Raw genomic sequence first — 21,507 nt, 5'->3', positions numbered from 1 at the left:
ATGTGTATTGCATTTTCCACAACTATGCAAAAGTTGGCACCGTGGTCAAGGATACTGATATGTATTTTGATTTGCTGGTTTCCTTCTACTTTGGGGCTACTGAACTGCTTACCCTGTAATCAAGCTAACCAAGATAAACACTGAAACAATATATGGCTTGTGAAACAAGACAAAAAGCCAGGAATATTTCTAGTGCTCTGTATAAATAAATAGCAAGTGGAAATGAGTGTTCACGGTGTAACAGGCTGGACAAACCAGTCTAGCAATTTCTAAATCTCTTCCAGTGCTCCTGTTCCTCCAAGAATTGCTGCGTGTGTGCCATAGGCATGAGGAATGATATTCTATGCAGAGGGCCAGCACAAGGACACTCACGTCCCCAGGCCGGCTGAGAGAAATTTGGGGCTCTAGTACATCATGTTCCTTGGGGACCCGCCTCCTCCCATTTCACCACAGTTACAGATGTTTTGGGGGCCCTGTTCAGTTTCGGGGCCCAGTACAATTGTCTCCCCCTTCCCGCCTCTCATCAGTCTTCCTGTCCCACTTAAACAGTATAGCGAGTGTTTAGCTTGAATAGCTAAGGTCTTGCACTGGCCTTCTGCAAAGGAATGAATTTCAACTTGCAATCTGCTGAATGCTCCTGGGAGGATGCTGAGTGCCCGCCATTCCCATTGACCTCAGCGAGAGTTACATCAGCAGCTCCCAAGAGCCTGCTGCATACAAAGCACTTCGCGGGGTCAGGCCCTAACTAATACTAAAGTGTATTTAGCTAAGAAAGGAATGAAGCAAAAGAGTGAAGGACCTGAACCATGGATTTAACTAATTCTTTCACTATTAACTAAGGACTAACACAGACTTTGTGGCCAATGAGATTCATTAAACAAAAGCACAATACTGTTATTTAATCATTGCGTGTTCACAGTGTGCTCAGTGCGGTACAGAATACCACGTAAGATACTGAGCCTGATATTTTTTTCCTCTCACATCAGTGCATATCTAAAGTGACTCCATGAAAGTAGGAGGAGATACAATGGCATCAAACTGATGCACAGGCAGAATCAAGGCCACTCTCTGCTCTGAGGTAATTACAGTCTGAGAAGACAAACCTAGACAAAAAATACATCAGCCACAGGGTGGAGTTGCTGTCGAGTCTTTGTTTTGGTTTTATTTATACAGTGATCAGACTCTAGTACAATGGCATGAATAGTTTATACTCTAAAAAATCAATGTGGTTTTTAGTTGTTCTATATACAAAACTTTACTTAAAGGACTGGCAAATCTGCTCCTAATTCCACAGTCAATGTAGCATGCCAAACTAGTATAGGAATCAACTGGAGACCAAAAGCTCTTTAGTACAGGATTGTCTCATTTATGAAACCAGTTCAATGCATGTAACAACTGGCTGTGATGCTAGCATTTGCTAGATAAGTGATTGTTTTGTCACTAGTCTGGCACCAATATAGTAACCTGGTTGTGGGCTATTTTGTGCTAATGGTAAGCACTACTGGTAAGGGGGAGTGCAGACCTAAACTGTGGTGGAATGGGAAGTGTCACACTGTGTGAAGTGGTCCATGACCGTGAGTGCCAACCTCAGGGCAGAATGTCAAAAACAGGGCAGACATCCCAAACTGTTGGTGTGTACTAGCATTAGATTTCGCCAACCCAGTAACCAATATGAACTCCTCAAGCTCCATAATAGTCTTGCCATACAGTCACAGACAGTCCGCTTGGACACTCCAGTCTATTTTGCTACCCAGGGAAGCTGGACTTAGTGATAATGGTCAAGTACACCAAAGATCACAAAATATTCAGGTTGCTTCCAGTCCCAAGAGACCAGTCACTTACCCCAGATGAATTTGTACATTAGATCTCACCAAAAACAATGCTTATAGCCAGTCCAATAGTAAACTAACAAAGGATTTATTAATGAGGAAAAAGAAATGAGACAGTTTTTTACAGGTTACAGCAGGCAGCATATATACACAAATAAGTTACAATCTATGGTTCCAAAAGGTGACAGAGTTGTAGTAATCAATCAGCTCTCAATTTATCTTAGGGCTAACCCAGGTTGACCCTGGGGCTCTCTGCTTTTGTTTCCTAGATCCAGCCCTGTGAGAGGGAGATGATGAATTTCATGTCAGCTGTCTTTATTTCCTTCTTTCAGAATTCAAGCTGATGGGACGAGCTTCCTTGCACATAGCACCTTCACGGGTGAGAGAGGTCTGTTAGCCCAGTCTTTGTAGTGTGATGCTTCAAAATGGCCCACTTAGTTTCGATAATCCTTCTTGATGGGAAGGGAAACCACTCCTCACGCCTGGGTTCACAAGTTCAGAGCAGGTATTTTTACAGTTATAAAGAAAAACTTCCATATTACCTTATAGCATGGGATACAGACATTACAAGTAAGATTAATGCATGCAGCAATTTACCAGCATTTTATAGAGTCTAAACACTTCTTTACAAGTCTAACGCCTATCTTGAATAATATTTACATTTAGGTGAGCTGGCCTGGCTTCCAGCTATGAATTTGTCAGTGCTCAGCTGACACATATAGCCTTGGCAAGAGCTGGCACCTGGACTACTAGCAATACAGGAAGTACAGACAGTAACATCCCTTCAAAAGGTGGGGTATCCTCCCCTACTATGCAGCTGGTCAGCAGAAGGGGATGGGGCCATACCTGCACCAATTCCCTACCTTTTGTTGCCCCATTAAGGTGAGCTGTTTCTGGGGTCTTGCATCTTGTTAGCAGACCCTGTACTCCACTAACACAGGGGCTGTGATTCTGGCCATAATTACAGAGAAGGAGGTGGAAAGTGGAGTCCCCATACTCCCTTCCTGCCCACTCTGTGCAGCCATATAAGGATTAGCCAGAGTCTGGCTCTGCATAAAGAGATATTACACAGAGGAGTGACACAGCACTCACTGAAAAATGATAAATGTCCATTATTTATGGCCTATACAAGTGAAATGAGTCAGTGGTTTCAGTTCATTTCCCAATGGATAGGTGTCCACATCACAAACACCAGCAATGAAAAATGACCCAGTTTTGTCAATCTCAGCACAGGTCAGGGATATACCAGACATGAGGACTGAACAGCCGAGAGCCGGTTCCTCTAGATAAGGGATGAGACAATTTAGCAAGACTGTGAGGAGAAGTCTGTACGGCCACAGCCTGTGTTGGACCCAGGCTGTGACTAAACAGAGGGCTCCAGGGTTTTCAGCTGTGAACTCACAGCACCTTTCACCAGCACTGAACTGACACGTTAAAAGAAAGGTTAATTTGCATATTTTAGGATTTAGATGTATAAGAATTTCACAAGCATATCTTCCCTGCAGTTAATGGGAGTGACGTACATGGATGAGAGGAAAAGATAGTGGTAGGCTGACATAAACCTATATAGCCTTGTGCAATATAATTTCTCTGAGTTTCTGCAAACTTACTGCAAAACAACTCTGGCTAAAACAGGGAAAAACGGAACAATGTACTGAACTAATAGACCATTGTCATATCTGAAAGGACCTTACAGCATTTCATTGTGGCTTAGGGAACACCATCTGGAGACAGATGTTTGTGATGGGGTTCCCAGGGTACAACTTGGAATTGGGGTACAGCTGTGCGCCTTTAACTCTCCAGCCTGGGCTGTCTCTCACAATGCTTTGCTAGTGACAAGCAGCAATCCCCTCCAGGTGCTGTTATCACTCAGCACAACCACATGTGGAGCCCCAGACCCAGCTAGATTGCATGAATGCTCCCAGAGCCACTCACGAATCACACAGAGAAAGGCACCAGCCAATTCCCCCCAGCTCCCCAGGCTTGCACTCCAGAGCTACACCACCTTTCCCTGGTCAGAAGCGTGACTAGTGTAAGTTTATTACACAGTCCGCCCCTCCCTCAGTTTGGAGAGGACATACTCTAGCCTTTGTAACCTGAGCTGAGATTTCCCAGGTACTTCAACCAAAGCACACTGTTTTAGGTAAAATATAGAACGATTGATTATAAGTGATAGGCATATAAGGTCAGAGATAGTTACCAAAGAAAATAAAAGCTAAGCGCACAGTCTAAATCTTAAACATTATTACACTAGGATAATGGACTTTTCGCCCACCCCTCATGGAATGCTTGGGGGAGGGTGATTCTGCACCAGGCGATGCTGGCTGTATGTCCACCAGGGTCTGCAGAAGGACTCTACCCTCCTGCTTCTGTTCCTGCAGTTCAATCAGACGCAGCAACATGTCTGCTTGGTCCTTCATAATCCAAAGCATCTCATCCTGCGCCGCACACTCTCGCTCATTGGAAGCTTTCCTGCTCTCCATGTCCATGTCTAACTTCTCGGACAGTGAAATCCTCCATGCTCTCAGCTCTGTGTCAGCTGTCCCGGAGGTGTTCATTATCTCAGTGAACATGTCCTCCTGCGTTCTCTTTCTCCTCCTTCTAATCACCGAGAGTCTGCTTTCAGGTGTTGATGACAAGCTAAAGGACACATTTCCAGCTGTCAGTCAGGGAAAAAAAATAAAGAAGCCACTGCACATGAATAAAATGTTTTCATAGCAAAGCCATTTTCATAAAAAACCCCACCCTTATTACACTAGGTGCAAGCCATAACATAATCAGAATCTGTAACTGTTCACTGCACCATTTTGCTACTCCAGCCATGGTCAGTAGGCCCCCCTGGGTCACGGGTGACCACACTTTTAATGAAGTTTATGGCAGGCTCATGTCAGGAGAGCAGGTAGTTAGTCGAACAATGGTCCTTCCCTATAGCACCACAGGAAGCTGTTTACGAATGTGGGAGGGAAGGTGGGAGGGGGAACGTTTTTCACTCCCAAATTGCGGAATCTCTCATGGGGGGACCCAGTCCCCTATCAGCCACATTAAACTACTTGCCAACCCATTCCAAGCACAATAAAGGCACATTAGCGGCTGTGTGGTTTGGTGATCCGGAAGGGGTGGGGGTCTACATGCCCTTTTTTCAGTGAAAGAGCACTTTTAATGAGAACTTCCCCCGTTTCCCCTAGGCGACCCTATGTGATATCAGTCTCCTGAGGGTAACAGTGGCGGAAAGGAAGGAGATGCTGCAAGTGTCTGGGTATAGACCCGGTCCTTGCGCTGCTGTGCTGTGTACCACAATGATGCCAGCAGAATTAATTCAGGAGTTGCATGGGAAAGTGTCCTATCATGGTGGAAGAAATAAAACTGCCCTACCCAGAAACCTTCTACAAAGGATTGCACAGTACCTCCATGAAAATTTCCTAGAGATATCCATGGACAATCCTGGGCTATCCCAGTCCACATAAAGTGTCTTTTCCAGGGACCACCCTCTGCGTAGCTGGAGCGCCCTCTTCTATGCAGAGAATCACAGCACCTCGTTTTTTCTTCACAGTAAACATGCAATACCACGAAATGTGTGTGCCTGCTAAAGTTTAATTGGACTTTTATTGTAACTGTATACTCACCAGAGGTGCCTTCCCTGCCATCATGGTCAGCCACCGTGATGTCCTGCAACCCACCGTGCTCCAGGGTTAAAAATATTTCCTGGCTCTCGGGGAAATTGGATCCCCCGCTTGCCTGTCTCCCATTCTCCTCCTCTTCCTCATCCACATATCATCCTCCTTGTTGTCCCTAGACTCACACACCTGTGAGGTGTCCACATTGCTTGTGGGGGTGCTGGTAGGGTCACCCCCAAGAATTGCATGCAGCTCGTTGTAGAACCAGCATGTGTGGGGTTCAGCACCAGAACGACTGTTCGCCTCCCTTGCCTTCTGGAAAAATTATTTTCTTTTCACATGGCACTGCTGTGTGTCCCTCATGTTGTCCTCCTCCCCCATTCCACGAGCGATCTTTGCATAGAGGTCCGTGCTTCTTCTGCTGGATCGGAGCTCTGCCTGCACAGACTCTTCTCCCCACACAGCAGTGAGATCCACCACCTCCTGTGTAGACCAGGCTGGAGTGTGTTTGGGGTGTGTAGTCTCCATTATCTGCTGTGCTCAAACTGGCATGCCCCCAATGCTGATCAAATAGGAAATGGGAAATCAAAAGTTCCCAGGGCTTTAGCAGGGGTGGGACTGTTTTCTGTGTACCTGGCTGCAGTGCAGCAGAGTTGAGAATGATCTCCAGAGCGGTCACAGATGAGCATTGTGGGACACCACCTGGAGGCCAACTAAATCAAATTACACAATGCTGCATCTGCACTACCTTGCAGTCAGGCCATGAAAATCAAACTATGCGCTACGCATCTCGCACAGGTGGATTACAGACGTCCACATCACAGGCAATTTAGGTCAACATAAAGGACTCGGTAGTGTAGACACATTCATTAACAGGTAGACTTAAGGTGGCTTTCTTCGACCTAACTCTGGAATGTAGACCAGGCCAGAGAGAGAAACACAATAGCTTTGGGACTAATACTATTTTCCTTATTCTGATTGGATTCCTTGTTCAGAATTTGAAAAGAATGACTGTGGGCTTTTATCATGGTCACATGACACCTCAAGCTATGACAATATGAGTAATTCTATTAGGGATAAGCAGTATGAGACAACACAAAACACAAGCCTTGGGTTAATTTCAAGGCTGTGGTATCATCCCAACTCTTCCAAAAGGACAAGTAGTGCACCCATATGCTATTTATACGTCAGTAGACGATCTATACTCCCCTAGATAGAGAGACAATTGTATTAAAAGCATGTTGCAAACAAGCAAGCCACAAGAGAGTTTGTTTCATGCTGAGGCATATTGATGTTGCAGGGATTTTAAAGTGATTGGATATTCTGAGCTAATAGGAGTGACTAATTGCCCTTTCAGTGAATCCACATATGCTAGGCATTCATGTTTTGAAAAGCAGCCAAAACATTCTTTCAGGCTTGAAGTTGATATAAATAAAAGGCAACAGAAAGCCCCGATAGCAAAGTTTATCGATGACACATGCTTTAGTCATAATTTACACACGGACACGGCTGGATTTTCCATTTTTGTGTTCAATTGACTTTTAAGGAATCTCATCGGCTGCCATAAAATGGATATTTCCAACCACAGTGAGACGAAAACAAGAGACCCCGTGCACAAATAGCCCAAAATGATGAGCATTATTGTTGTTACTGGTATTGCAGCAGCACTAAAATGGGGAGCATGACCCCAATGTGCTATACATACACCAGCTTTGGCCTGGAGAGCCAAATAAAAAGCAGATGAAGGGTGGAGGAAAGGGATAAAACATACCAGTAAAGTGGTCAGGATGACAATAGGCACAGAGCTTGTTAATTCCACACTCCCCTTCCTACTCTTCCCCCTCAACCAACTTTATTTTTATTTTAATATAAATTTAGCCATAGATTTTTTCCTAATATATTTAACCATGGCCTAGTTAAATCTGTATTTATGCATGCCATATATAAGCAAATAAAAAAATTGTTTCCTCTAAGCTTATAAAACCTTTTTAATTTTAAGAAAAAACAACAAGGAGTCCTTGTGACACCTTAGAGACTAACAAATTTATTGGGCATAAGCTTTCGTGGGCTAAAACTCACTTCATCAGATGCATGGAGTGGAGTGTGCTAAGATCAAGAAATTGAACTGTCCACCAATATGGGTGGACCAGTATTAAAAAGTGTTACAGTAGGTGACAGCCTGAGAATGTTAACTCTAGTCCTTTAGTTCAAAAGGTCACTTTTCTTGCCTTTTCCCTCATGAACTGAATCACAGTATCAGAGAGATCCATAGACTGGCCAATGGCATTTTCAAGCCATAAAATAGCAAGCGATGTCGGTCTCTCATCGGCCATTGTCAATCAAAGATACATTTTAATGCGCCTGAGCTTTGAAAGGCTGTGCTCACACTTGCAACTGTGACTGGCAGCATGAGCAGAATCCTCAAGGCATCCACACATTAGGAAAAATATCCTTCAGCTCTGCATCACGAATGAATTGGAGAACTTGGAGTGGAAAGTGCTTCCCATGTTGCAAAATGGAATGGATGTTGTCCAATTCGAGGTCTTTATCTTTGATGTCTGAACTTTCCTCTTGTGTCAGCATCCGGTGAAGGTTCGTACAATTGTTCAAGTGTGTTTCCTGTCCACCAGCAGCTTACTAAGGTAATACAAAAAAACTCCATTTCTTTTTGTGGTGCTTCCTTTGTCCAAACCTTTCTTTGATGGACACTCAAGCAGTGTCAACGAGAGAGAAAAATCTCCTTCCTGAATTTTAATTCCAAGCTTCCCATCACCTCATTTCTGCCCTCATAACCAAATTGTCTCTTCTTCCAATGAATATGAGTTTCCTTGAAGACAGGCTCAACTCCGAAGTTTTCCACCATTTCCTTGGCAGCAGTGATGGCATCTTCAAATCCGTTGTCTCTGTAGGCCACAAGAAAATCAAGGCAGCTTTTCATCAAAGTAGTAGCAGTTGTGATGTCCATCAACTAAGTTTGTAATGCCTTGTTTACAACATTTACTTGGAACAGAATTTTGTGTCAAACCACACCTGAGACAAAAAATTTGAAGTCTGTGATCTGGTTTGCCAGGCTTTGCACCTCGTGTCAGATTCCAGCCTTGGCTTTACTTGGCTGTGCCAGTTCCATCAGGGCATCATAAACCTCAGTCACTTGGTACCTGACTGGCCTTACACTATCAATGCGGCTCTCCCAGCAAGTTTCTCTTAGTAACTTCACCGTCAGATTTCTAACATTGTCCGTGAGGATTTGTCCTGAGGATCTTCCACCTGATAGTTGATACTGAAAACAGGACGTACCTCCTTTGCAGTACTCTAAAGTGAGATAGTGAATCTAAAGATGATGCTGCATCTGACACAACCAGTTTGAGGGAATGGCAGCCACAGGGCACGAAGAAAGCTCTTGGATTCAGTGCAAGGAACCTTGCCTAGATGCCACCGTTTCTTCCCTTTGTGTTCACACCATTGTCGTAGCCTTGGCTGCAACAGTCCTGAATCTTTATTTTATTCTCATTCAAAAGGTTCATAAACAGTTCTATCAGGCCTTTTTCAGTAAAGTCATCCACAGACTAGAAACAGAAAAACTGTTCCTTTACTTGGATACAGCCATCTTTGTCATCAACAAATCTTACTATAAATGACATCTTTTCACTGTAACTAATGTCGGGAGTGCAGTCCATTATTACAGCATAGTACTTCACTTTGCCAGGCTGCATCAATATGTTATCAAGCACCTTCCGTGACATAAGGTCAATCAATTCATTTTGAATTGTTTTCCTGAAGTAATAGTCCATAGCTTCCTTACAAACTAATTGATGTAAGTGCTCACACATGACATCATTAAATACGTTCTTTATTAGTCACTACTCACACTCTTCGAGTCTTAAAACACAAGTACACTAAAGGTCACAATATCACAGCTGGGCTCTCACTTCGCTTCACTTCGTTCTTATATCTGACTGACTGACTGGCGGGCGATGCCCCACCCCTTATATACTCACAAGGACATTCTAGGAGGTTCAAGGAAAATGTAGTTCTCAGAAAGCCTGGAAGGTTCCACAAGATTCTACAAAGGTGCATAACATTTTAGGAGGCTATTTAAAATGAATCCACATACGGAATACCTGAAATATTTTACTTCAAACATTCTATTTTCCCTTTTGTCATTAACAATAAAAAGAGCACCCCAAGCCCAGTGCCCCCCAAGCCTGGCACCCTAGGCGGTCACCTCGGTCAGCTGCCCCTAAATCCAGCCCCATTCCCTCTTATCTACCCTCTCTATGTCCTTCTCTCACCAGTGGCACCAGAACTGGGGGGAATTAGGGGGGCCATAACCCTCCCACTTTTTGAAAGTGCATGGGCTTGGCCCATCCAGTTTTCATGGGGGCAGACCCTGCCTCCTTCCCCTTCTCTTCCCCCCAGGATCACCCCCCAGCGAGGCCAGTGTGGAGCTCGGGCAGTTGTGGGAGCCATGAGGACCCTCCACCTGTCTGCAGTTTGGGGGCCTGCATCTGAAAGCAGCCCCGCCCTGGCCCTTGACCCTGCCAGGCCCAGGGCAGGTGAAGGGTCCATCTACAAGTCCATGCCAGCTCCCCACAGATGCCCATATACCTCTGTCCCCGACCCAGCTCCAACCAGAGAGGGTGGGCTTTGGAGCCACAGCCCAGCCATGGTAAGACCCACGTGGGCAGCTGTGAGGAGCTGTGGATACTCCACTTGCCAAAGGCAGGGACTCCAGGGAGTGGGGACATGGGCAGGGGGCTGCTTTCGGAGCCCCAAAGCCCCTGGCGGGGGGGCGGGCTCCCCGGCCCCACTCCAGCTTCTGGCTTGGCTGGGGGCGGGCCCTTGGGAGGAAAGCAGGGTCTCTTGGCTCCTGGCCCTCCCACTTTTGGGAAGGCTCTGACACCTTTGTCTCTCACCTCCTCCTCCTTCTTCCATGCTGCCTGCCCCTCATCCTTTGAATATCCTCACTCATCTCATATACCAAACAACTTAATTCTCTTGCTTCAAAGTCCTCCTCAAAGAAAACTTTTTCTGCAAAGCTTTTTTACAAAATGAATACTGCCAGATTCTTACATCAACAACTCCTCTTTGAAGAGTTTTTGTGTTTGAAATAGATTGTAAGTTTTTTGGAGCAGGGCTGTGTCTTATTTTTTTATAAAGTGCGATGCATGCTCAAATTAATAATATGGAATAATATCAATAAATCAGCTCCAATAGCTCAGAATCTAATCTGAAAAAAATCTATCCACATTGGGCAGAGGTTTAGAATTATAGCACAAACACAAAGGCTGCATCTAGGAATTCATAGCAATAACTGATACAAAGGTAAAGGAAATAACCCCAAAAATTAATGTTATGGAACCAGGGGGTCTGTGGTCTAAAAAATGTCTTGGTGTATGTAGCATTCTTTAATACCCCAGCCAGGAATTATACGACATTCCTGAATAAAATGAATCTGCTCAAAAATAATGCTAAACTTTTAAATCTGTATCAAATTGGCTGCCTAGAAGAACACATTCAGAACAACTTGATTTTTTGGCTTTGATCAACTATCTATTAGGAGCCTGGTCCAAAGCCCACTGAGATCAACTGAAAGACTCTCATTTCAGCAGCCTTTGGATCAGACCTTAATTTACATGCCACCCTCATTTCCTTCTTCCACTTTCTGCCTTTTTTCCTGCTGGCTCCCTACTCCTGAAATGTCCTGCCTGACCTGTGTTGTGTGTTTCCACCGCTTCCTCCTAGTACTCAGCCCCTACCATTCAGGCCCAAAGTGCTCATCACCTTTCAAGATCCAATCCATGAGTAGCTAATGAGATTGCCTGTTTACACACTCAGTTGCAGGCCTGAGTCCAGAGATGTTAAGAGTAACAAGAAGGGTTTCTTCAGGTATGTTAGCAACAAGAAGAAAGTCAAGGAAAGTGTGGGCCCCTTACTGAATGAGGGAGGCAACCTAGTGACAGAGGATGTGGAAAAAGCTAATGTACTTAATGCTTTTTTTGGCCTCTGTCTTCACGAACAAGGTCAGCTCCCAGACTACTGCACTGGGCAGCACAGCATGGGGAGGAAGTGACCAGCCCTCTGTGAAGAAAGAAGTGCTTCAGGACTATTTAGAAAAGCTGGACAAGCACAAGTCCATGGGGCTGGGTGCGCTGTGTAAGGGACTGCGGAAGACTTTGTTACGGCCTAGCTAGGGAACATCCACTTTCTTGAGGCCGCCCGGTCACTGTAGGACATGGAGAACCAACTCTAACCGGTTTTAGGCCGTTTTGTCTGCCTTGCATGGCCCGTTGCCAGGTAGCAGAAAGCCCCTGTTGGGAAGTACCTTATTATATATTCATGAGCTGCTTTTGTGTACTGCTTATTAGGGCTTCCTGTTTACCCCTTCGTCCGACTCCGTCCCAGGCAAAGCTCCGGTGTGCTGGGTTCTCCGCTTCCATGACAGCAACGCTTGGAGTCCCCGTTGCGGGTGTGACACTAACCTTCAATAAAGCCAATAACTCGCTGCTTAGCTGCATGTGGGTCTCGTTTTTCAGAGTACCTCTGCCGGCCTGCGGTGCTTCAAACACCTTGGCCCAGAACACGCTGCATCCGAGAATGCTAAAGGAAAACTCATGGCGATCGGGGGAGATCCCGGACGACTGGAAAAAGGCTAATGTAGTGCCCATCTTTAAAAAAGGGAAGAAGGATGATCCTGGGAACTACAGGCCAGTCAGCTTCACCTCAGGCCCTGGAAGAATCATGGAGCAATTAAGGAATCAATTCTGAAGCACTTAGAGGAGAGGAAAGTGATCAGGAACAGTCAGCATGGATTCATCAAGGGCAAGTCTTGCCTGACTAATCTAATTGCCTTCTATGACGAGATAACTGGCTCTGTGGATGAGGGGAAAGCAGTGGATGTGCTATTCCTTGACTTTAGCAAAGCTTTTGATACTGTCTCCCACAGTATTCTTGCCAGCAAGTTAAAGAAGTATGGGCTGGATGAATGGACTATAAGGTGGATAGAAAGCTGGCTAGATCATCAGGCTTAACCGGTAGTGATCAATGGCTCCATGTCTAGTTGGCAGCCTGTCTCAAGCGGAGTGCCCCAAGGGTCAGTCCTGGGGCCGGTTTTGTTCAATATCTTCATTAATGATCTGGAGGGTGGTGTGGACTGCACTCTCAGCAAGTTTGCAGATGACACGGGGAGGAGTGGTAGACACACTGGAGGGTAGGGATAGGATACAGAGGGACCTAGACAAATTAGAGGATTGGGCCAAAAGAAATCTGATGAGGTTCAACAAGGACAAGTGCAGAGTCCTGCACTTAGGACGGAAGAATCCCACGCACTGCTACAGACTAGGGACCAAATGGCTCAGCAGCAGTTCGGCAGAAAAGGACCTAGGGGTTACAGTGGACGAGAAGCTGGATAGGTCACGTAAACACCACCCTATACCGGAAACCTACTGACTGCTATGCTTACCTACATGCCTCTAGCTTTCATCCAGACCACACCACACGATCCATTGTCTACAGCCAAGCTCTACGATACAACCGCATTTGCTCCAACCCCTTAGACATAGACAAACACCTACAAGATCTCTATCAAGCGTTCTTACAACTACAATACTCACCTGCTGAAGTGAAGAAACAGATTGACAGAGCCAGAAGAGTACCCAGAAGTTACCTACTACAGGACAGGCCCAACAAAGAAAATAGCAGAACTCCACTAGCCATCACCTTCAGCCCCCAACTAAAACCTCTCCATCACATCATCTAGGATCTACAACCTATCCTGAAAGATGACCCATCACTCTCACAGATCTTGGGAGACAGGCCAGTCCTTGCTTACAGACAGCCCCCCAACCTGAAGCAAATACTCACCAGCAGCCACACACCACACAACAAAAACACTAACCCAGGAACCTAACCATGCAACAAAGCCCGTTCCCAACTGTGTCCACATATCTATTCAGGGGACACCATCATAGGGCCTAATCACATCAGCCACACTATCAGAGGCTCATTCACCTGCACATCTACCAATGTGATATCTTCCATCATGTGCCAGCAATGCCCCTCTGCCACGTACTTTGACCAAACTGGACAGTCTCTACGTAAAAGAATAAATGGACATAAATCAGACGTCAAGAATTATAACATTCAAAAACCAGTCGGAGAACACTTTAATCTCTTTGGTCACTCGATTACAGAACTAAAAGTGGCAATTTTTCAAGAAAAAGACTTCAAAAACAGACTCCAACGAGAGACTGCTGAATTGGAATTAATTTGCAAACTGGATACAATTAACTTAGGCTTGAATAAAGACTGGGAGTGAATGTGTCATTACACAAAGTAAAACTCTTTTCCCTTGTTTATTTCCCCTCCTACTGTTCTTGTAAAGTGCTGGAAATGGCCCACCTTGATTATCACTACAAAAGGTCCCCCCAGCCCCCACCCCGCTCTCCTGCTGGTAATAGCTCACCTTTCCTGATCACTCTTGTTACAGTCTGTATGGTAACACCCATTGTTTCATATTTTCTGTGTATATAAAATCTCCCCACTATATTTTCCACTGTATGCATCCGATGAAGTGAGCTGTAGCTCACGAAAGCTTATGCTCTAATAAATTTGTTAGTCTCTAAGGTGCCACAAGTACTCCTTTTCTTGTAACTAACCAAGATGTTTGTAAGTATATGCTTTTCTATGTAAATACTGTCCTCTAGTGGTTTAACAACTAACTACAGTCACACAATCAGAAAATACAGGAAGTAGAATTTAAAATAACAATGTTCTTTTCTTATTGTAAAGAAGTGGTAAAATAAATAAATCAAAGCATCTTTGATGTACAGATCCATAGAGAAGTTGACAGGTTTCAGAGTAGCAGCCGTGTTAGTCTGTATCCGCAAAAAGAAAAGGAGTACTTGTGGCACCTTAGAGACTAACAAATTTATTTGAGCATAAGCTTTTGTGAGCTGAGCTGTAGCTCACGAAAGCTTATGCTCAAATAAATTTGTTAGTCTCTAAGGTGCCACAAGTACTCCTTTTCTTTTTATAGAGAAGTTGGTCCATTAAACCAGTTTCCCAGCTAGCCAACTGGAATTTTCAGTAATTAGGTTTGTTAGCCTGTCATAAAATAATATGTCTGGTAGTTAGGGAAACCACTTCAGGGCTAAACCAGTGGGTTTGTTTAGGCCCTCTGAGCTAAAACACAAGCCAAGTCCATATGACTGTTTATTACCAAATACAAACAAAAAAGGAAAACATATCAAGGGTAGAATTCATCCCAAGTGACCAGTATGACCACCAGAAAGTAATGCCAGAAGGCTGTTCCTGAGTCAGGCTCTTTATTCGAAGGAACTGTCTTGGCTGCTGAGCTCTTCTACTGTTTCAAATACAAGAGTGGTCTGGTGAGTATTCAGCAGCATTACAAGGAGCCAATACTGCAATGTGCTGAGCACTCTCGTTTCTTGAATTCTGTCTAGACTAGGCTAAAAGGTGTTTTGTTTTTTAAACTTACCAACAAATAGATTTTAACTAACATGTTTTAAAACTCTGATGTAGACAGGACCAGTTGTATTTTAACACATCACATTAACCCTAGGTTTCCCACTGAGGCCTTGTCTGTGCTGGCAGCAGCGTGTAAGATACATGTAGCTATATGCCACACTGAAAAGTAGGCTGCATCCACAATGCAGTGTATAGCTACATGTGGCAGTGAAAGGCTCCGGCAGGGGGAAGGCAGCAGGGGAGCTGCCGGAGCCCTTCCCTGCTGCCTCCCCTTGACAGAGCCTTTCCCCAAAGCCAGAGTCTTCCTCTAAGGCAGAGGAAGGCTTCAACAACTCCCTGTGGCAGAGAAAGTCTCTGGCAGCAGAGACAAAACAGGACACTACAGTACTTTGCTAAAAATAGCAGTGTAGCTACGGGAGACACTGCTTGCATGTGTGGAGAGCCATGTAGAGTACATACTCTAAGGTTCTGGCGTGTCTTTACTCACCTAAACAGTGCCTTACCATCTACACTGTTATTTATACCTAGGGTTGCCATCCCTCCCGGATTGGCTGGGAATCTCCTGGAATCAGCCTCAATCTCCCGGTTGCTATTGAAAGCAATCTGGGACATTTTAATAGGCCAAAAGCCCAGTTGGTGGTACAGCAGGGCTAAGGCAGGCTCCCTACCTTCCCTGGCTCCTGGGCAGCTCCTGGAAGTGCAGCTCCTGGAAGCGGCCAGCATGTCCCTGCAGCCCCTAAGTGTGGGGTCAATCAGGGAGGCTCCATGCGCTGCCCCCGCCCCAAGCACCAGCTCCACAGCTCCCATTGGTCGGGAACTGTGGCCAATGGGCGCTGCGGGGGCAGTACCTGCAGGCAGGGGCAGTGCACAGAGCCGCCTGGCCCCCCCCAAGCCTAGGAGCTGCAGGGACATGCCAGTCGTTTCCGGGAGCCGCCTGAGTTAAGCACCACCCAACCAGAGCCCACACTCCCTCCCGCACCCCAACTCCCTGCCCCAACCCTGAGCCCCCTCCCACACCTAAACTCCCTCCCATAGCCCACACCCCCTCCTGCACCCCAACCCCCCACCGGTGAAAGTGAGTGAGGGTGGAAGAGAGCAAGCGACAGAGGGAGGGAAGATGGAGTGAGAAGGATGGGCCTCAGGAAAGGGGCTGGACAGGGGGCATGGCAAGGGGGTTTGGGTTTGTGCAGTTAGACAGTTGGCAACCCTATTAACCTGTGCTGGCCAAAATAATGCAGAAACTGATCACCAGCTCTTAGTGGTATTATTCGGTGTAAAACCACTGGAAAATCTTCCATTTAGGATTCAAAGATTTAGACTTCGGCTGATGCAATTTTCTTTCAACATTGAACACGTAGCAGAGGAAACACTCACCATAGCAGACACTGTATCAAGAGCTCCAATTAAATGGCCACCTATGGAAGAAGAAAAGGCTTTAGAGAAAGATGTCAAAGTCTACAATGACCTTGTTCTTACAGCAATTCCAGCCAATTTCAGAAAATTAGTATTAAAACCTGCAGGGCTGGAACCTGGGAGGTTCTGAGCTACTGATGTCTCCACAGTGCCACAGACGACTTGGGCTGGGCTCTCATGTGAGGCTGGTCTTGGCAAGAAGTACCACCCAGAGGACCTGAGCGGCAGTCCTAGCAGTCCCGATTGGCCAATACCTGTACTTAAACCGGGAAGCCATGAAGGGGAGCTGTTTGAGGAACAACACAGACTGCCTGCTTGTCTCTGCTCTAGACCTTTTTAAACAACTGTCCCTGTCTAAACGTTAGTTAAAATGTGTTTGTTAATTCAGCTGCCTCGGGTAATGCTAAATGGTTGAGTGTCAGGTCACTAGACTGACAGACAGAAGCCCAGAAGTCAATATTTTGACTATTTTTAACTGAAATACAGATTCAGTTTAGGAAGACTCAATCAAACTATGAGTGATCATAGAAAACTGGGGTCTGTGTAGAGACCGTAGGAGGCTACATTAGAGGAATGTTTAACCTAGATCCCCTGCTTCTTAGACCTCTGCTTTAATGATCTGACCAGCTTGCTCTGTAGGGGGAAATTCCAACCACAAGAATATGAAGGGTTGTACTAAATGGGGATACAGCCTCAGTTATGTGAGGTTGAGAAGATCTAGCACTGGAGGAGGGTAAAACAAATGCTCTAAAATACACAATGCTTCACTGCCAAACTGAAATCAACCAAATTTACTACCAACTTATTTAACGATATATATATGTTTACTAAAAGAGAAAGAGAGCTAAAAGGAGACAAAAAAAAATCAATTCACTCCATTGCACAGATTGATTCAGATACTTTAAAAAGTTCATGAACAGCCAAGGACTGAATCTCTTTCCCAAGGAATGTAATTCAGACAAAAAATGTTCCCATTCCACAGAGAATTGGTGTGCTTCTTCGTTAATGTCAAGCTAACATACTGTTACTGGTTTTAGAGTGGTAGGAGATGTGCAGAAAATACACTTGTTATGGAACTGAGGCCTTTGCCATCCTCAACAGTGCATGAACAAATTACGTCAACAGAAATAAGAAACATTTCATCCAGCCTTCTCAGTAGACCGTAAAAGCAATCAGGAAGAAATAGCTCTTTTAGTTAACAACTGGGCATACCATGGGATTTATCCAGTAACACTATGGAAGTGAGCTTACTTGTAGCTGAATCAGTGCTGTCTCAGACTCAATTGGCAGTATAAGCAGAGGAGGGAGCTAAGGAAATAAAAACATCTACAGGACTATTCAGCAGTTCCTGCAAGAAAACAATTGATTATCTATCTTTTCTTAGGTATTCTGTGTAGCACTGAACACTGTAGCATCTATGCAATGTGACAGCTCACCGCAAGAGAATAATTTGTCATCTTGTTTCTGTACGTCTCATATGTTCTGCACTGCATTGTAATTAAACATATAGCTTAGAGCAGTGGTTCTCAAACTTTTGTACTGGTGACCCCTTTCACATAGCAAGCCACTGAGTGTGATTCCACTTATAAATTGAGAACACTTTTTTATATATTTAACGCTATTATAAATGCTGGAGGCAAAACGGGGTTTCGGGTAGAGGCTGACAGCTCATGACCCCCCACGTAATAACCTCATGACCCCCTCAAGGGTCCTTATCCCCAGTTTGACAACCCCTGGCTTAGAGTGTAAGCTAGAACAGTTCATTGATATTGCTTTTGATGAAAAGTGGATGACTGAATGGAACAGGTTTCAGAGTAACAGCCGTGTTAGTCTGTATTCGCAAAAAGAAAAGGAGTACTTGTGGCACCTTAGAGACTAACCAATTTATTTGAGCATAAGCTTTCGTGAGCTACAGCTCACTTCATCGGATGCAGAAATCATCACAGAAAATTTTCATTTCATTTATACATTTTCTGTTTTTTTCAGCTAAACCAGCATCTTCCACAATGATGTCCTGGCCCATGACTGGGGCTCCTAGTTACTAGGGGCTATGATGATGATAATACACAAAAAAATCCCCTTCATTTTGAATCTGAAAATTTTATTTAATTTTTTAGGGAAGATAAATAAAAGGAAGACAAAGTGGGAAAAACATTAAAATATACAAACCCCAAAAGCTGAACCAAAATTTTCCAATTTGAAACAAACCAAAATTTTTCTAAAAAGAAAAGGAGTACTTTCACGAAAGCTTATGCTCAAATAAATGTGTTAGTCTCTAAGGTGCCACAAGTACTCCTTTTCTTTTTGCGAATACAGACTAACACAGCTGCTACTCTGAAACCTGTCAAAATTTTTCTGTTTCCTTTTGTCAAAAAACTCCAGCAAAATAGTGAATTATTTCAAACACAATGAAATCTGATTTTTTGATTTTACAAAAAATACATTTTTTCACCAGTCCTACTGTAAGAGCCTCACACTGAGAAGGTATGTTTGTACAGTGCCCCATGTGATGGGATGGATCAGGGCCTTTGGGCACTACAATAATAGAAATATTTAAGTCCATATTCTAATGCCTTAGGACTTCTCTGCATTGGAATATGGCAGTGTTATAACAAGGGTTATCTAACACAATGTCAAAATAGTGGTAACCGTCTGTGCAGACGAGGATTCTCATCTTTAAATTATATTAGCTCGTTGTGATTAACCCTAGGATCTAAGAACAATTTTGTATCCATCTGTCACACTGTCTGGAGTGGTGCACAATAGTGAATGCCTGCCTTGGGGCAGACAGTCAAAAAAAGGGCAGACACCCTGTGATGTGTTCTATAATTAGATTTTGCCACACCAGAAACAAATGTGAACTCCTGGATCACTGTAACAGTCTCTCCATGGAGTCACTGACAGTCCCCTTGGGCACTCCAGTCTGTCTTGCCATCTAGGCAAACTGGACTTAGTGATAAATGTTCACTCACACCAAAAATCACAAAATATTCAGATTGCTCCCAGTGCCAAGAGAGCAGTCACTTACCCCAGATCAATTTGGACAGCACAGCCCAAGTCCCAGCCACCCAGAGTTGACAGCCAAAGCACTTAAAAAAATCAAACCACATAGCTCACACCTCCCTTGACACATTCCTGTGCCTCCCCTAGGGAGGCCCACCTCATAGTTTGAGAAATGCTGACCTAAGAGATCTCAAGCTTTCGTCTTTCACCACTGGAATACAGACAAAACCGATCTCCTGACAAAGATGATGACATCTGGATGAGTGGCAAAGCTGGAGATTTGTTTAGGTTTAACGATTTGTTGTTAAATATTAATTATTGTTAAATATTGTTTATACACAAAATTGGGGTAGAGATCTTTTTATGAGGATGTGCATGCTCTTTAAAACTGTAGCAGAAAACCAGACAAGAGGGGAGCTGGGGAAGGTTCTAGAGCCTCTACAGCAGTGATCCCCACACTTTTTCACTTGCATCCCCCCTTACCTGGTCTGCGCCCCCCCAGGAGCTGCGGTTGGGAACCGAAACCAGAGTTGTCGGGGGTGGGCAGGGAGGGGCAGGTCCAGGAGTGGGACCGCGGTTGGGACTGGGAGCTGGGGGCCACCGCCAGGAGCTGGCCAATGGTTGGGGCCAGGAGCTGGGGGCTGTGGCCGGAAGCGGAGCTGGGCTGAGGGTAGAGCAGAGCCGAGTGGCACTCTCTCCCTGCCTCCCATGGGGGCTGGCCAAGGCCCTACCACACACCCCTGAATGTTCCTCCATGCCCCCGGAGGGGGCACACCTCACAGTTTCGGGAACAACGCTCTACAGTGAAGGCAAGACAGAAAAAAAAGCTCTCTGGGAGGATCAAGGCCCTTTGAGCTCTGCAACAGCTGAATTTAAAATTCTTGGCTTACGGGGCACTCCCCTGTGGCACACTGGAAACATGTTGCATCTTCATATAAGCCATTGAATTGAATAATATGATCAGCACAGCAGCCCCTCTGCTATCTATTTTGATAGTAAATTCATGTTCGCCCCACATTTTCAGTTCTTGCTATGCCAAAATTTTTTGCCTGGACAGCCCATAACTGAATTGCAGGCAGAGCGTCGGGGGGAAGCGGGAGGTCTGAGGGCTGAGCAGAAGGCAGCTGGGGCTTTGGACACCTATGCAACGGCGGGATGCTGCAGTGTGTGGAGCCAGTGTGTTAGCTGGACATTTCGGCTCCAAGGAGCCATAGCGCTCTATGCAGAGCTGGGACCGCTGACCCTGGGCTCCGGAGCCAGGGCCCCATGGGCGGGGCACGCTCACAGCCGTTCCCATTGTTGGGGTCCCAGGGCATGGCCACTAGTTAAGTCGAGGGGGTGGAAGACCATGAGTGTCGAGGAAGTCTCTTCGCTCTAGACCTAGGTGCCCTTCTCAACCCCCCTTCACAGAATTCAGTCCTGGCTGGCCTGAGAAAGCCCTTGTACTCCCAAAATAACGCTGCAGCTGCAGACAGAGCTGTTTCGTGGAGGTTTTGCTGGCGCCAAGTTAGGATAACGGCAGGAATCAGCTACAAGGCCATAACCGCTTATTCGCCTCATTAATCGCAAGGCTAAGCGGGCTGTGCTGTTGTTTTGAATTGCTAAAATTCTTGTTAAGGTTGCCGGAAAAAACAGTGTTGTAACCCATATAAAGCAGTTTTACTAGGCTGATGTGTAATGCAATAGAGATAAGGAGTATAAAAATATGCGACTCTGCCTGCTCAGTGTGCAGGATTTGAGATTCTTTTCTCCCCCATACCTTCTTTGGAGCTCCAGATAAACTCTTCTGCTTCTCCACCCCGCTGTGTTTCTGGGGTGACGCACGCCGGGCAACGAACCCTGCTGCTGCTGCTGCTGCTGCTGCTCGCCTCTGGCACCGGGTGCCGGCAACACCATCCAGGCGCAGGCAGGCGGCGCGGCCCTGGGGGCGGGGCGGGGGCGGGCAGGTGGGGAGGCGCCCGCCTCGCACAGGGCCGCGCCGGGAGGGAGGCGGAACAAAGCGACGTTTTCACAGCCGCGTGACCCCGCGCTCCGTTCCCCGCCCCCGGAGTCCCTCTAGCCGGCCTGGTGGGTGGGGCCCTACCTCTCCCTGGCCCTCGGGGCGCGACAGGCCGGTGGCTGAGGGCGCTCTAGCCCGAGGGAGGGGGCGTGGCGGCGGC

At 45.7% G+C, this 21,507-nt stretch overlaps 1 long non-coding RNA gene across 2 annotated transcripts; it reads right to left on the bottom strand.

Moving 5' to 3' along the window:
- Positions 1–1,898: 1,898 nt before the first annotated feature.
- LOC311516847 lies at positions 1,899–21,282 on the bottom strand. Of its 2 annotated transcripts, XR_014710514.1 has the most exons (4): positions 21,108–21,243; positions 16,307–16,347; positions 5,453–8,346; positions 1,899–4,488 (listed from the first exon to the last, which is right to left on the bottom strand). It is a non-coding gene; the product is annotated as an uncharacterized lncRNA (long non-coding RNA). The 2 variants fall into 2 exon arrangements; XR_014710513.1 differs by lacking the exon at positions 5,453–8,346 and having other exon boundaries at positions 21,108–21,282.
- Between the last annotated feature and the right edge of the window lie 225 nt (positions 21,283–21,507).

Source organism: Lepidochelys olivacea (genome assembly GCF_965140295.1).
Source record: "Lepidochelys olivacea isolate rLepOli2 genome assembly, chromosome: 2".
NCBI classification, from domain to species: domain Eukaryota; kingdom Metazoa; phylum Chordata; order Testudines; family Cheloniidae; genus Lepidochelys; species Lepidochelys olivacea.
Note: the sequence above shows the minus strand (reverse complement) of the source record. Positions and strands in the feature narration are given on the sequence as shown.